This window comes from Leptodactylus fuscus, chromosome 3, assembly GCF_031893055.1.
Source record: "Leptodactylus fuscus isolate aLepFus1 chromosome 3, aLepFus1.hap2, whole genome shotgun sequence".
NCBI classification, from domain to species: Eukaryota; Metazoa; Chordata; class Amphibia; order Anura; family Leptodactylidae; genus Leptodactylus; species Leptodactylus fuscus.
In genome coordinates this window covers 32804973-32817843 of record NC_134267.1, presented here as the reverse complement: position 1 = coordinate 32817843, position 12871 = coordinate 32804973, and the positions used below count along the sequence as shown (strand labels likewise).

General features: G+C 40.6%; 1 protein-coding gene across 1 annotated transcript in view; it reads right to left on the bottom strand.

The window, feature by feature from the left end:
- Window positions 1-12871, bottom strand: part of MACROD2 (mono-ADP ribosylhydrolase 2) — a 1460592-nt gene that overhangs the window by 614489 nt on the left and 833232 nt on the right. The gene's annotated exons all lie outside the window — the stretch shown is intronic.

Genomic DNA, 12871 nt, shown 5'->3' with positions numbered 1-12871 from the left:
TTAGGCAGAAGTTTCTTCTGTGTATCAGGGCTGCAACTCCGCACAAAAACAGTTTAGCAGCGTCTATCGGGATGTTGTGCCTCCATATACACATCTCCATGTGGCTCTGCACAAACTCCATGCACAGGGTTCTGCCATGTGAATGAGATTTAAAGAGGTTATTCCAAGTTATAAAATTATTCTTTCTTGTTAGTATAGGGAATAACTTTATAATCAGCAGGGGTCTAAGAAACAGCCCATACTTGTACTCGGCTATCTACTATGTTCCCATAGAGAATTAATAGAGCTAAAACCACAATCTCGATCGGTCGCTACATTAGCAAAGGGGAACCAGAGCCTTGTTTTTGGTATCATGGTGGTCAAACAAACTCAAGTCATGACCTTATCCCTAGGGATAACTTTAAGACACTTTAAGTGCTACATATGTGAAAAAAAAAAAAAAAACAATACAGTACCGGGTGTTCTTAAGGATACATTACTATAATGTCTTTACTCAATGGAGCCTTACACGAAGTAGAACAATGTACATATTTTATCCATTCCTGGAAGAACACAATACAATTGCTCCATAATAGATGCTACAATTGCAATGATACTCTGGTGACTTTTTCTTCCTTCATTATGTGCATGTTCCCCAATACCTATAACTCAGACACTAGTTCTTTATTCTTCCAACTGCTAATTCATGGGATCCTTCTTGAGAACTACATGCTTTTATGATCTTCCCAAAAGTCTAAATCAACTTTCTTAATATAAAACGATGATGTGGCCCTGACAACATACAAATCTACAGCATAAAACAGATAGGAAAGATTCATGATTCAAGAAAAGAAAAAAAAAAGGTGTCAAAAACACAGGCCGCGCCAGCACTGGCGCTCTCGGATGCCGTCATCGGAGGAGACCTGGTAGCCCCGCCCACAGAGCGAGCTCCGTCCACGTCACCATCGAGACGGGCGCGCCTCCCGGCAGTCCCAGGTTGTGGGACCTCTTTTATTGGTATTGATAACAAAATCTGGAGGAGCGGAGGGTCCCAAATAAAGACATGCATGCCAATGAGCTGCAGACTGGGAACTATGGTCAACCAATAGCATAAAAAAGAGAAAAAGATGGAAATAGGTGTAAAGGTGAGGATGGGAAGGTTTGGGCTCTAAATTACCCTTCTTTATGATGAAACTGAATGGACTGTTCCATATAGACTCTGTACAGGGGGGTCACAAACCTCTATCACTAGCTACTGTTGTCATTTATAATGAAGAACATGACATCTCACTTTAGACTTACGGTCTCTAAGATTATTTCAGAGAATATAAAGACAAGGGAAATTGCAGCAGGTAGAGAGGGTACTGGTTCTAGCTGCCTATGTCGTGTGTGCTGGACTTCATGGGATTGATGGTATCTAGGGTTGACCGATCGTGTTCGGAAAAGATCGGATTCCGATCAGCGATCGAGAAAATTTCACGATTGTGATCGGAATTCCGAACACGATCTTTTTAGGTGGGATCGAGATTGGTACTATTTCCCACAATGCTTTGCTTAGCCTTCATTCTGAGTGGAGTGTATACTCAGTGTGAAGGCTCCACTGCGGTTCCATAGGAATGAATGGAAGCAGCCGGCACACAGCCTTAACCCCCTGCACGCCGGCTGCCTCCATTCATTCTAATGGAAGACTAAAGTAACATCTCTAGTAGCTACTTACCTCCAGAGATGGCTGCTCCGGTGCCCAGTGTTCTCCTTCGACTCGCTGCTGCTCCACGCTGCTCTTCTTGCCTCGCTGCCGCCGCCTCCCAGGTTAGTGTTTAAAGAGCTAGGAAGGCGGGGCTTGTGGCTTAGGAGAGAGTGGGCGGGTACAGGGCGGGGAGACGTGACGTCTCCTCTCCCAGTACCCGCCCACACTCTCCTAACGTGCCCACACTCTCCTAATCTGGGAGGCAGGGGGCAGCTAGGCGAGAAGAGCAGCGTGGAGTGGCAGCGAGGCGAAGAAGAAGGAAAAGACCAGCACCAGAGCAGCCATCTCTGCAGGTAAGTGGACACCAGGGGGAACTAAGCAGCCAGAGCATTAAAAAAAAATCCTCTGGCTACTTAGTGATTCACTACACAGCGTGGATTCTAACAATTAAAGCGTTCAATTGTTATATTCCATGCTGTATAGTGAATAGGATTGCTTTTAAAATCCAATCTCCGATTAATAAAAAAAATCCCATTGACTTGCATTGGGATCGGAATTGGGATCGAGATCGGGTTCATATGAAAAATGATCGGAAATCGGATTTTAAAATCGATCTTCAAAAGTCAAGATCAGCTCAACCCTAATAGTATCTGATCAGAAGAAGGCAGAACTGCAGGGAAATCAGTACAAAACACATAAAGCTAGTGTAGAATGTAAATCCGGTGATTCCCATTTTGTGTTTCTATTAATATCACTTCTATGTAACAGGTTGCATGGACACATAACCCCATCACAAAGTTGTACACATGTGATCCTTTAAAAGTTTCCTTCTTTGATATTACAATTCATCTTAAATGAGATACAATCTTTGAAATCTAAAGATAACAGTAGTAAAAAAATAGAAAAAAAATAGAAAAAAAAAGCAATTTTACTTTCATCAGCAGCAACTTTATATGATCAAAGTGTAGTTGCATTGGTATTGATAGCCAGGCATAACATAAGACACCAGGTACAAAATGAGCCTTCACTTGTGTTTAACCTTTTGTTCCATCTCCAAACACTTGATTTTCTCATGAAATGACATAGTGTATGTCTAGAGCTGACACTACTTGAAAGCAGAGAGCGGAGAGATCTTTAACATTCAGGGTTTATAGAAAGTGACTATTATAAACACAATGCATTGAGAAATTAACAGGAACAATTAGAATGACGCTGGCTTTTATATTCCGCCGCCTGCCAATTACGCATTATTTTGGCAGCATTACATTTTATTATAGCTCTTAATTAATAATATATATGAACAGTAATTCAGGCCGTAAATCAAAAAGACATTATTCTACATTTACAGGACTCCGTACACTATTAAAGGAGAACTAAACCAAGATATTAGAGCTTGTTTACAGCTACTTTATTGTTATTACCTTGTTGCGTCGCTAGAAGTTGAGGTCTATAGGCCAAGGGATTAACGTTTCTTTCTGTGTTCTCTGGCAACATTTTTTGCCCGTGTTTGGGGCAAGAATTTTTTTCTTTAGGCCTCACAATGTACATTTTTTTCCCTATCAGTATGTATTTGGAGTGTGGGAGGAAATCATGCAAACACAGAGAGAACATACAAACTCCTTGCAAATGTGGTTCTTGGCAGGATTCGAACCCATGACTCCAGCGCTGCAAGGCTGAAGTGCTAACCACTAAGCCACTGTGTTGCCCCCCGGGGCAAGAATTTTTATGACTTTTTATGGTTTTCATGATTAGACACTAACATAAACATGGGACACCTTTGGCGCAGTGTATGTACAGCAAGGACCAGAGGTCCGTAACAGCAAAGGAGGTTGAGCATAACCCGATAATTCTCAAAGAAGACTCTTTATTTAGGCGAAATAAAGAGTCTTCTTTGAGAATTATCGGTTTATGCTCAACCTCCTTTGCCAGCGAGCGTGGATCTTCTGTTACGGACCTCTGGTCCTTGCTGTACATCCATTGTCTTCCTAGTCCTCTGGTGCCCAGGCTGATCCGCTGCCTCTCCCAACCTGGATTTTACATGCAAAGGCAATACAAGCGGTTGTGACTCTTCACAACTTCAACAGGTCATTTTACTATTCTTTCACAGTTTCCCAAAACTGTACGATATAATACTGCACTTAGTGCACTCGGTGTCTCTCCCCTTTTGTCTTCTTTGGCGCAATGTGGCGGATCTGGTACATTTAGTCTGAGCTAAAATTTTTCAACATGTTTAGAAATGTGCTTGTGAATTTGAAGGAAAAAAGGGCATGGACACAAGATGCCAAAATAGTATCGAAAAATTCAGGCTCAAAGCAAGACAGCTAAAGGTGAGATAAACATAGACTAAAAGGTGTAAAGATACAGCAGATTTATCATCCAGCATCAGTCACTGTGATAAATCTGACGTATTTTCAGACTGACTTTCTAAATTTACACGGCCTAACATTTAGTACATCTAAACATGAATGAACTCAAAATTTTGCAAAATGACTCAATAGTTGAAGAAAATACAAAGGAAGGGAAAACACGCTGAATTAAAAGATTTACTAATTCATCATTAAACAATATATAAAATGAAGTTAAAAGCCAAATTCATACACAAAATGGAGAGAACAGCGGGTAACCTGGTGGGGAGTGATGTACAAAGAGTACACACATGACTCCTTTTAGTTAAATGTATAAAAGCGCAAAGCAAATAGTAATAAAAAAAAAAAAATCACAAATCACGATTGCAAGAAATCGATAAAGTACATACACAGGTTTTATTACCCAGTTTACTTAGAAAGGAGCACCAATGTCAAATTTAGAGATCTGACAAAAAAAAAAACACCAAAAGGGATCTACGACAGCATTGTGCATTTTGCATCTAATGATTCATTTGGGAAAATGTAAAAAAAAAAAAAAAAAAAAAAGTGTAATGTTGTTTAAGTCCTCCTGCACATGACCTAGAAAATCCGGACCATATAGTGTCTGCATTTCCTGGAATGTATCTGGTATATTGTAGATTTTTTTTGTACGATTACGGCGACTGCCATTTTATCTGAGCTCCTCCTCTGCTCTGTTAACAGCATTTAGTGATACGCTTTACAGCACAGTCATGTTTATAGGCAGCAACAGTCTGTAGTGGATGCTATGATGGTCCGTTATTATGTATAGAGGTGTTATCTCTAGAGATGAGCGAATAGTATTCAAAACTCTAGTTTCGAATACCTCGCTCCATAGGAATGGATGGAAGCAACCAAACACCAAGGGGTTAAGCGCCGGCCACTTCCATTCATTCCTATGGAGCGAGGTATTCGAAACTAGCGTTTCAAATACTATTCGCTCATCATGATTCATCTCCTATTGTAATACAGTCTGTGAAGTAAATGAGGCAACTGCTGCAAAGAAAACCCCTGCAGGATTGGCATGTGTCATGTATCATTACGCTCAGTCGCCATATTAGTATTATAATGAAAAATAAAATACTCAAAAAATATAGATCCTAAAAACTTTTAGTCAATTTTAATTGGTGATGCATTCCCTATAATCCTCCATCACATCACCTTTCTCTGGCAAGCGTGTACTCCAAAATGCCTTACCCAAATACTATATAGGGGGGTAAAGACAGATCACACCCATCTGCAGCTATAAATATCAATGCAGTCACACGGATATCACAGGCAGAGTAAGGGTATGCAAAACGTCTCCCATTCATTTCAATGGGAGTCACTCGCTTTTTTTTCCTGCTAGCAATTTTTTTCAGCTAGTGGGATAAAGAAGCGACATGCCCTATCTTCCCGCAGATTCTGCAGCTGAGTCAGCCATGGCTTGAGATACCCTCCTGGTGAGGACCATTCATCCGGGTCACATCAGGAGAAGAATGCTGACGCACTGCATCAGCATCACATTGCTGGTAGCCGTGTCAAAAAGCCACATTGTGGAAAAGGTTTCTACCATGTGAACTTATACTAAAAACTTCAATTCACTACAGGAAGGGCAGAAGAAAATGGAGGACAAATAGTCTCATGTCATCTACAGAAACCCATTGTTGGAGTTTTCCTTTAGGCCAGTGGTTCTTAATCTTGTTTGCGGTACCGAACCCACCAGTTTCACATGCACATTCACCGAACCCTTCTTTAGTGATAAATCAAATATGATTTTTTTCCAAATTCAAGACATAGGTACCGTATATACTAGAGTATAAGCCAAATTTTTTAGCACAGTTTTTGTGCTGAAAAAGCCCCCCTCGGCTTATACTTGAATCAGCAAAAAAATAAATAAATAAATAAATAAATAAAAATATATATATATATTTTTTAGGAGGGGGAGGGGGGGGTGTTTGGTCTATTACCAGCCGCAATATCAATGTATAGAATCTCCCATAAAATAGTGGGAGAAAACAGGAGCTTTAAAAAAAATCTAAATCCCTCCTTTCCCTAGAATACATACAAAAGTAGAAAAATACTGTGAAACACATACACATTAGGTCTCCCTGTGTCTGACAGTGCCCAGTCTACTGAATATAGGGGATCTGCAGTGCTCCTGTTCTGTCAGGAAGGGGTTAATAGGAGCACTGCAGATCCCCTATATTCAGCCAAGTGGAATTCCAAGTGGGGGAAAAAAACCAAAAAAACCAAACAGTCCTCAAGCTCAGGGAAGGGGCAGACAGACAACCAAAACACCCCTCCCCTTTCCCAGCACCCAGCGTCTACTGCACCCAAAAACTCTGGCCATTTTAATTTTTGAAATTTACCAGTAGCTGCTGCATTTCCCCCCTTCGGCTTATACTCGAGTCAATAAGTTTTCCCAGTTTTTTGTGGTAAAATTAGGGGGCTTGGCTTATATTCGGGTCGGCTTATAATCGAGGATATACGGGTATATGTTTTTTTTTTTACTGGTACACAAAATGAACCGTGCATAGGGCTCGATCAAACCCCGGTCAAGAACCACTACTTTAGGCTGAGGCCCCATGTTGCGAAACACTGCTTTTTTTTGTTGCAGATTTTGCTGAGGTTTTTTTAAGCCAAAACCAAGAATGGCTACAAAGGGAAACAGAAATATATAGAAAGTTCTTATACATCTCCCTTCTGCTCAGTCTACTACTGGCTTTGGGTCAAAGAAATGCAAATGCGTAGGGCCTTAGTCTTAATGAGTCAACGGCATAGAAAGGTTAAGCTTGTAGATAAATTGCAGATAAATTGGCCATAATAAATGCTCATCACTATAGCAAGCCAACTGGGGCAGGTTTCTTTCTATTCATATGCTTCAGTGGTTATAGGTTTTCCATGCGATTAACAGACAATTGCTTGCATGTTTCTTCACCCCCCTCCCAATCCAGTTTCCATTCTCCTCGCTATCACATCCTCTATGTAACTGGGAGGTTATACCGCAGAGCTGCCGACAAACAATGATTTATAAGCCATCAAACGCGAATTTACAACAAATAAGAAAATGATCCTTTGTCGTGTTTCCTTGGGCCAATGACTGGGTTTGTGAAGAATCTTATAACCAGGTATTTCTATTGTTTCTTTCTTTTAGAGATCACATTCTTGACTTTTTTCCAACCTGCTATTATACACATATAGACCGGAATGTGAATACAGTGCGATTCTCTGAAAGTTTGGCCTAAATTATTGAAATAGCAGCAATTAGTTCTACTAAATTAGGACATTGGGAGGATAGCCATTCAGTGAAAGATAACAATGGGAATTCAATGGTATTGTTCCTATTAACTTAAAATGCAGAATGTCTTTAGCATAGGCATCAAAAAACAAAATAGAAAGAGCCCCCTCTCCTCCCCACCGTACTCTGAGACACAAGAGGAAATAATGATCACCAAAAATAAATAAATACATCACAAATAGACACCGGATGCTCCGACAGCTATTGTTTCTAGAAGATAAACCCAATGACTAAACCTCTCCATTCTTGTCTTTAGAACAGAAGAACCGTGAATTTTCTGATCACTATTATCCTTTACGCCAAGGCCTTTCCCAATGGTCTATTGCTGGACACCTACGGTATATTGTTATTAGTGAATAAGGAACTATACAATAATTGATACAGTAACAGGAATATTGTGAACAGATAAGGAATGTTAACAATGGAGTGAAGTGGGTGAAGGACACAATGTTGCATCTCTCCGATTTTATAGGAATTTTTTTTGTTTATTTTTTCTTCTTACATTGAAGGACATTAGAGAAACAAAGCATGGGGCAAAGTTATGGAATAAATACGTTTCTAATGAAAAAGTAGAGGGCTTGAAGAACATGACCAAACTCATCTAATATGTATGGGATGTTCCGAGTATTCCTCAACAGCAGATTGGAAAAATAAAGATCAGGCTGAAAGAGAATGTCAAATTGTTGCATTTCAATGGAAGATAGGCCACCGATAAAATAATGTCTTCACTAGAGATGAGCGAGTAGTGTTCGATCGAGTTGGTGTTCGATCGAACACTACGATATTCAAAATACTCGTAATCGATCGAACACTACTAGCTGTTCGAAGTTTAATGTTCGATGCAGAACCAGCATTGATTGGCAGAATGCTATACATTCTGCCAATCAACGCTGGTTCTTCTCTTACCTTTCCGAAGTCTTCTCCGCGCTGCGTCCCCGCGTCTTCTTCCGGGTGGAATTCACTCTGCCTAGGCATCCGGCCTAGACAGAGCCGACTGCGCATGCGGATGCCTAGGCAGAGTGAATATCAGCCGGAAGAAGACGCGGGGACCGTGCGCCGGGAGAAGACTTCAAGCAGAATCCAGCCCGACCGTCACTCGTGGACTTGGTAAGTATAATTTTATCGAATGGTGCCTACCCCTGAAACGAGCATTTCCCCCCATAGACTATAATGGGGTTCGAAATCCGTTCGAACAGTCGAACAGTGTGCGGCTGTTTGAATCGGATTTCGAACCTTGTACACTTTAGTGTTCGCTCATCTCTAGTCTTCACCCTTCTCCATTTAGAACATACATTACTGTGCAAAAATTGTAGGCAGGTGTGAAAAAATGCTGCATTGGAATAGAAGGGTTAATAGTTTATTTCATTCAATTTATAAAAATAAGTCAAAGGGCATAAGAGAAATCTAAAATCCCATCAATATTTTGTATGACCTTTGCCCTTTGGAGGAGAAGTCCTGGGAGTGATGAGATGGCACTCAGATATAGCCCTGGTCTCAACCTCATCTGGTCTATGGCCCCAGCAGGGCCCTGATCTCAACAACAGTCTGTCTGGGATTACATGGAGAGACAGAAGGATTGGAGCAAGCCTACATCCACAGAAGATCGGTGCTTAGTTTTCCAAGATGTTTGGAGTATTTTTTTATGTACACATGCCTGAAACTTTGCACAGAGCTGTATGTTATCATGGCTGAGTTGAGTAAGCATGCACAAGGAGAGTCAGGAGATTTAGTTGTCAGCCAATGGCTAACAGATATGTATGACAAGCAATAGTGCTAGGGGGATAATATGTTTTTGAGATGATCTCATATCCCTAGTCCAGGATGTCTTCAGACACTGTTAGAGTTCTTAAAGAGATTCCAACATGACACAGTATTGTTGAATTTGGTAAAGTGGTTAGTCACTTTAACCTTATATGTAGTGTATCTAAAGTGAACATGCCACTATGTGGCGCCCTTGACCGCATTATGCTGTTGTCCCTATATATTATGTTGCCCCACCCCTGTTTTACCAGCCCACTGGGTTGTACAGAGGATACTCCTGTCGATAACATTGGGGTTGGAAGACCAAGTGCCCATATAAGTCACTCAGACGCCTCCTCAGTTCTGCATCCCTTACCAAAGCGCAGTATACTACAATGAAGGCTGAGTGAAGTAATAGTCCTCCATGATATTGATGAGAGCATTGTCCACACAACTCTGTCTATGAGGCCAGGAAAATGGGGAGTTGTTAATATATATATATATATATAGAAAGAAAGGCACAAAAGGATCAAGAGCACCACATAGCAAGGAGTTAATTTAAAGTGGTCAACTCCTCTATGTTCTTCTTTCTATTTCCTCCATGTTAATATCAAAGGTATTGTCACCCATAACACATGCTCTTTTGCTTTCCATCTCCTTGCCCAAACTAAAAAATTTGATGCAATTCTTGCATCTTTGTGCTCCTAGAGCCACATAGCGTCTCCATTTTTTATATGTTTTTATATACATATAGCACATTAGTCTATAGCAGGGGTAGGGAACATACGGCTCTCCAGCTGTTGCAAAACTACAACTCCCAGCATGCATACTGGCTCTGCTGTTCTGGGAACTCCCATGGAAGTGAATGGAGCATGCTGGGAGTTGCAGTTTCACAGCAGCTGGAGAGCCGAAGGTTCCCTACCCCTGCTCTATAGCATTAGTTACCATGTAGATATTACTCTGCAGATCATTACTTTCCCTTGGAATGTTTGACACTTCTCATAAAAAGAAAGAATGAATAGAAATCACGTATCGATAGACAAGGCTCATTCTCCATAGCATGCATGGTATGTGCGCTGTGAATTCTTCCTTCCTTCCATCTGAAGAGTCCGTTTCTGATCGCATATTGTAAATTCCATAGAAAACTAGACTATTTCCATTACCCATCTACTCATAAGGCTTTATATTCTGAGAAGACAAAATGTGATTATGACCCAAACCTGAAAGAATTGTATAATGATCATCATTGGGACGTTCACCTGGCTAGAAATGGTATAAAGTAGAAAAAAAAAATCTATTTCATTCTCCCCATCCGGCAATAGCTTTCGCTGATATCATTTGCCTGCTTTTTTAGGATACGCAAACAATGAGAGCGAGACGTCTGCTTACCAACAAATCTAATAGGAGAGAGAAGCTACCTAATGGGCTTGGTACACATTTGCTAAGAGCATTTCAATTTACTTTATAGCTTTACTGTACCATAAATGTGCCCATTTAGTCCCAAGACAGCACTATTACAAAACAATAAACTGGGAGGTTTTACTGGAGTATTAAATATATCAAGCGCTAGGAGCTGATACCTTGTAGAAGATGGCGCGTTCAGTGCAAATACTTACATGACACAATGCAATAATGCTAATTCTCCAGCCCAGCATTTGTTACAAGAGAACGTGCGCGATGGGAAGAGAGCGGTTTCATCAATCACCATGAAAGGCCTAAGCTCCCCTTCTGATTCTAACTACAACATACGATTCTGCCTTTCTCTATCCTTCAATGGATGAGTTAAGTCTTGTTTAATCTCCTCAAATATAACAAGCTGTTGCCTTGTTTGTTTCTGCCTGCTAATGAAAAATTCCACGTAAAAGAACAAAAAAGACAAAATACTAATGCACCTGTTTGATGTGCAAATGATAAGTCACCACTCCAAATTAAGTCTTCAATAAGGAACAGCATGAATAGCGCGACGCGGCATCCGAGCAGATGTATCTCGAAAGCGTTTAATAAATATTAGAACAATTCGCTGGTACACATTTGTTTTCTAAAGTTGGTTATGTAACTTTGTTATTGTGAATGAACCATACTCGCCAATGATAAATCTCTTTTTAGGGGTCTGGCAGTAAGGGGTGTCAAAGTTGCAGTCGAAACTAGACACCTGGTGCCTGAATATAATAGTATAATACATGTCAGAGGGTGCGGAAGACCCTCCAGATACTCCTCTGACCTTGTTCCTCTTAGATACTGCCTATGTTGTACTGTATTTGGGGTATTATTTGAGAGATGAGTAAACTGGTTCGGAATTAAGTGAATTTCTTCCGAATTTTAGAAAAGTTATGGCTTCTGCCTAAAGCTTTGTGGGCTCGTCATCCATAAATATCTGTTAAACTATGAGGTTTCTTCCTACCCCAGAGTGTAATAAGTGGAGGTCCAGGAGAAGTCCAAAAACGTAACACATACTTATACTCACCGTTCTTGGGCATCCTCACAGTGTCTAGCGCTCACTCAAGGTCCTCTTCCACCATCCTAGGTGACATGAAGCAGCCTGGCAGACTGCAGAGGCCCATTCCCTCAGACCTAGGGTGCCCTATTAGGGCACCCTAGGCCTCAGAATACAGAATATATACTTTTTGTAGCATAACTCCTATAATGGGACATCATCATGCTTATATGTGATATCATTGTAATTACCTTATGTTAAATATGATGATATTGACAATATTCATGGAATAGATAGGGTTAACACTGCTGATTTCACACTTCTATATTTTGGGTACATGGGTGCCGTTAGAGTACACCATTTTAGAAAATTCTTTACATAGCAACAAGATGGAAGGTAACACCCCCTCTCATGAATATCTATGTACTGTGACATCACTGTGTGTATTATCTCTGTACTGTGACTTCACTGTGTGTATTATCCCTATACTGTGACTTCACTGTGTGTATTATCCTGTACTGTGACTTCACTGTGTGTATTATCCCTATACTGTGACATCACTGTGTGTATTATCCCTGTACTGTGACATCACTGTGTATATTATCCCTATACTGTGACATCACTGTGTGTATTATCCCTGTACTGTGACATCACTGTATTATCCCTATACTGTGACATCACTGTGTATTATCCCTGTACTGTGACATCACTGTGTGTATTATCTCTGTACTGTGACATCACTGTGTATTATCCCTGTACTGTGACATCACTGTGTGTATTATCCCTGTACTGTGACATCACTGTGTATATTATCCCTATACTGTGACATCACTGTGTGTATTATCCCTGTACTGTGACATCACTGTATTATCCCTGTACTGTGACTTCACTGTGTGTATTATCCCTGTACTGTGACATCACTGTGTATATTATCCCTATACTGTGACATCACTGTGTGTATTATCTCTGTACTGTGACATCACTGTGTGTATTATCCCTGTACTGTGACATCACTGTGTGTATTATCTCTGTACTGTGACTTCACTGTGTGTATTATCCCTGTACTGTGACATCACTGTGTGTATTATCTCTGTACTGTGACATCACTATGTGTATTATCCTGTACTGTGACATCACTGTGTGTATTATCCCTGTACTGTGACATCACTGTGTGTATTATCTCTGTACTGTGACATCACTGTGTGTATTATCTCTGTACTGTGACATCACTGTGTGTATTATCTCTGTACTGTGCCATCACTGCGTGTATTATCCCTGTACTGTGACATCACTGTGTGTATTATCTCTGTACTGTGACTTCACTGTGTGTATTATCCCTGTACTGTGACATCACTGTGTGTATTATC